Source organism: Pseudorca crassidens, chromosome 1 (assembly GCF_039906515.1).
Source record: "Pseudorca crassidens isolate mPseCra1 chromosome 1, mPseCra1.hap1, whole genome shotgun sequence".
Classification (NCBI taxonomy): domain Eukaryota; kingdom Metazoa; phylum Chordata; class Mammalia; order Artiodactyla; family Delphinidae; genus Pseudorca; species Pseudorca crassidens.
This window is the reverse complement of record NC_090296.1, coordinates 190,038,986-190,043,685: the sequence shown is the minus strand read 5'-3', so window position 1 is coordinate 190,043,685 and position 4,700 is coordinate 190,038,986. Positions and strand designations below refer to the sequence as shown.

The window sequence follows — 4,700 nt, the reverse complement described above, 5'->3', positions numbered from 1 at the left end:
CACCAGACTACGTTACCCTTTTTCTGATTTTGTGGACAGAGTTCCCATTTCTCTTGTCACAGACCAATAGACAGTTATTAGATTTATAGACATAATGCCCTGATGAGCAGTAATACAGGTTTCTCTGGGGCTGGTCCCCTCCGATCTTCACAACTGGATGCCAGGAGCATACCTCTTTCTTTTCTAAGGTCCATGGTTCAATTCTCCAGCTGATATAGCTTTAAGTTTTGCAACTGGTGCTGATGCAGTTGAGTGAGGGGTTTTTTGCTTTTTGCCGTGTGTGGAGCAGAGCTCGTTCCTCTCCCGCTCAGCCATGCAGGTTGAATTGACCAAAGCTATGGTTATGGAGAAGCCTAGTCCCCTGCTGGTCAGGTGAGAATTTGTGAGACAGTATTACACACTGCTGAACCAGGCCGCAGACATGCTACACAAATTTTATGGAAAGAACTCTTCTTATGTCCATGGGGGATTGGATTCAAATGGAAAGCCAGCAGATGTGGTCTACGGACAGAAAGAAATCCATAGGAAAGTGATGTCACAAAACTTCACTAATTGCCGCACTAAGATCCGTCATGTCGACACTCATGCCACTCTGAATGACGGTGTGGTGGTCCAGGTGATGGGCTTGCTCTCTAATAACAACCAGGCTTTGAGGACATTCATGAGACCTTTGTCCTTGCTCCTGAGGGCTCTGCTGCAAATAATTTTTATGTTCACAATGATATCTTCAGATACCAAGATGAGGTCTTTGGTGGCTTAGTCACTGAGCCTCAGGAAGGATCTGAAGAAGAAGCAGAGGAACCTGAAGAAAGACAGCAGACCACTGAGGTGGTACCTGATGATTCTGGAACTTTCTATGATCCAACTGTCAGCAATGACTTAGAAGGACATTTAGAAGAACCTGTTGCTGAACCAGAGCCTGATCCTGAACCAGAACCGGAGCAAGAACCTGCGTCTGTGGTCCAAGAGGAAATGCCTGAGTGTATTGGAAGAAACTACTCCTAAGAATGCTCAGAAGAGTTCTTCTCCAGCACCTGCAGACATAGCCCAGACAGTGCAGGAGGACTTGAGAACCTTTTCTTGGGCATCTGTGACCAGCAAGAGCCTTCCACCCAGTGGAGCTGTTCCAGTTACTGGGATACCACCTCATGCTGTTAAACTACCAGCTTCACAGCCTCGTCCAGAGTCTAAGCCTGAATCTCAGATTCCACCGCAGAGGCCTCAGAGGGATCAAAGGGTGCGAGAACAGCGAATAAATGTTCATCCCCAGAGGGAACCTAGAGCAGTCCGTGAGGCTGGTGAGCAGGTGACGTTGAACCCCGAAGAATCGTGAGACACCCTGACGGCCACCAGCTCTTTATTGGCAACCTGCCTCATGAGGTGGAGTAGAACTTAAAGATTTTTTTCAAAATTATGGGAATGTGGTGGAGCTGCATATTAACAGTGGTGGGAAATTACCCAATTTTGGGTTCGTTTTGTTTGATGATTCTGAGCCTGTTCAGAAGGTGCTTTGCAACAGGCCCATCATGTTCAGAGGTGAGGTCTGCCTGAATGTGGAAGAAAAGAAGACTGGAGCCGCCCGGGAAGGGGACCGCCGAGATAACCTCCTGCAGGGACCTGGAGGCCCTCAAGGCGGGTTGGGTGGTGGGATGAGAGGCGCCCCCCCGCGGAGGCATGGTGCAAAAACCAGGATTTGGAGTGGGAAGGGGCAGTGCTCCGAGGCAGTGAATTGCTCTTCACCGATCTTCAGGCAGCAGTACAAACCCTAGCTCCCACAGAATGGTGAATTTCTTCAGCCAACTTTTGGTATCTTGGAATCTGATCCTAGTCTATCATAAACTGCTTAAGTTTGTACAATTTTACTTTTTGTGTTAATGGTGTGTGCTCCTTCCTCCCCCCTCACCCCATTTTAGTCCTTCACTTCCAATTTTGTGGAATGATATTTTAGGAGAAATGGATTTTTAAAGAAGAAGGAAAAAAAAACTGCATTTCCTTGCTTTATTTGCATATACAGACTGGATTTTTTTTTAACAGTTTCCCCAAAAGAATGTGTCTTGCTTATTACTGACATTTGGTAAGTTTCATTCATTGGGATATTTCTTTTTTTTTAAATTTTATTTATTTTATTTATTTATTTTTGGCTGTGTTGGGTCTTCATTGCTGTGTGTGGGCTTTCTCTAGTTGTGTTGACGGGCTTCTCATTGCGGTGGCTTCTCTTGTTGTGGAGCATGGGCTGTAGGCGTGCAGGCTTCACTAGTTGTGGTGCATGGGCTCAGTAGCTGTGGCTTGCGGGCCCTAGAGCGCAGGCTCAGTAGTTGTAGCCCCCAGGCCTAGCTGCTCTGCAGCATGTGGGATCTTCCCAGACCAGGGCTCGAACCCGTGTCCCCTGCATTGGCAGGTGGATTCTTAACCGCTGCACCACCAGGGAAGGCTGGAATATTTCTTACTTATTTTCTACATGTTTCAAAAGCCTGTGAGAATTAACAGGATTTGATAAATATTTTGAAGGCAGGAAAACCCCAAATTGTCTCTTCTTTGAGAGTCATGACTACCTTCTGGTGTGGAAAATCTGCTGTTGGAAAAATTGACAGTTTAGATTCTCTCTGGTATGTTTAAAAACTGAATAAAAGGAGTGCTAGTGGAGCTTTTCTTTGGATACGTGATCACAAAACAGTTCCAAAACCTACTGTTTTTACCACTGAAATTTAAATTGTGAGATAGGTTTTAAATGTCTAGAATGCAACTGATAAGCTTTTCCTGAACTGTTAGATTCTTTTTTTTTTTTTTTTTTTTTTTTTGCGGTACGCGGGCCTCTCACTGTTGTGGCCTATCCCGTTGCGGAGCACAGGCTCCTGACGCACAGGCTCAGCGGCCATGGGTCACGGGCCCAGCCGCTCCGTGGCATGTGGAATCCTCCTGGACTGGGGCACGAACCCGTGTCCCCTGCATCAGCAGACGGACTCTCAACCACTGCGCCACCAGGGAAGCCCTGTTAGATTCTTTTTGAAGTAGAGTTTTTTCATGTTTAATTTGTATTTGTAAAAAAGAAAAAAAAAAAATTTTAAAATCTGAATGACACAAAACCAGAGCAAAACTGTTGTGCCTTCTCTTTATCTTTGATTCCAGTCTTGGCAATTGTTTAAAGAAAAATAATAAAAAAGAAACCTAGAAAAAACAATTTACAGCCTGTTACCCCATTGTTATTCCTGACCTCATTAATTTCTCTTTCTGGTTCCACTGGGAACTAAGGAAGGAAAATGAGTTAGGAATGGAATATATAGTAGTTATTCCAGTGTGGAATTCACATAAAGAAATTCTCACCTAAATTAATTTGATCCGACCCCAGGGAGCTGGAAAAAGTCCCAGCCAAAATACATTTCTTGACGACTGGATTTTCATGGAATATTACAGCAAAGGTGGCCAAGTTTCGAAGAGCTGGCTGTGAAAACTCCAAGAGGAAGATGTATTTGTGAACTTAGAAGTGCTTCGGCAGTATTTCCCACTGCAGTAATTTCAGAGATCTCACATAAATTTAGAACTTTCACATTCATTGGGTCTTATTGTAACAAGACCCAATAATGGGAAACTGCTCCATTCTGTTTATTGTAGAAACAGGAGAAGAGTGTCTGTGAATCTTTTTATAAAACAATTTCCTATCTACCTTGGCTCCCATCCTTGTGAGTTTTTAAATTTACGTTTCAGTGCAAAAGTATATTTTAGTTGATTCTGGCTTGGTTGGCTCAAGCATAGTTTCTTTGTCTGTATGTTCATGAAATGTCACCCCAGTGACTACTCTCTGCCCCCTGCACATTTTCTTCCCTGCTCTTATCCCTCACCCTCCAATTTACACCCTTACTCTCTGTGTGTCACATCAACTTTCCCACTGGAAGGCTGTATGATACAGCAGTGACACTTTCGTGTGTTTTCAATATAAGATGTCACCTTTCCAGAGCCTTTTGCATTTAAGATGATTTCTAATTCTGTAATAAAAACCTTGTCTGTTAGAGGAATTTCAGGGATCCACCATTTCAGGGAGGAATGTTTTTTAGGGTTGGGCCCTTCCCAGTAATCTTGAAATCAGACATATAGGGAACCTCCATCTCAGCTTCAAAAGAAGCCATATATTGGACTCTGGCAGAAAAAAAGGAGATACATTTGGGAGGTTTTATGGTGGAGTGGACAGAATTTCAGGATGACTAGATATGACAGGTGAGAAAAAGAAGTTATTGAAGAGTATTAAGAATTTCTGCCTGGGTGACTGGACAGAGGGTAGGACCATTAGCTGAGATGAGAGACACAGGATGGGCAGCAGTGCTGGTGGGAAGATCATTCGTCCTGTCTGAGGAATTTGAAGTACCTGTTGGACAGCTGAATGAAGTACATGTGGGCCAGGTGTGTGATGTCCACAACCATTTGGGAAAATGGGTCTGAACCTCAGGAGAGAGATTAGGCTTGGAAATATGGCCTTAGGAGTCATCCTCAGAGATCTCATCAGCAAAGGTTGAATTCTAGAAAGTTCCTCCATTTAAGAGGTGCTCCAAGGAAATAGAAAGTTGAAGAGGAGGCAAAGGGAGCGGACAGAGGGGAAAAAGGGAAACTGTGCCATGTCCCAGAAGTCGGGGGAGGAAAAGTGTAGGGAAGAAGGAGCCATTGAAATTTTCAAAGGCCACAGAGCCATCATAAAGGCAGGCGCAGAAGAG

At 44.3% G+C, this 4,700-nt stretch overlaps 1 pseudogene; it reads left to right on the top strand.

Annotated features, from left to right (window-relative positions):
* Positions 1-247: 247 nt before the first annotated feature.
* On the top strand, positions 248-1,886 carry LOC137206130 (ras GTPase-activating protein-binding protein 1 pseudogene; annotated as a pseudogene).
* The last annotated feature ends 2,814 nt before the right edge of the window (positions 1,887-4,700 follow it).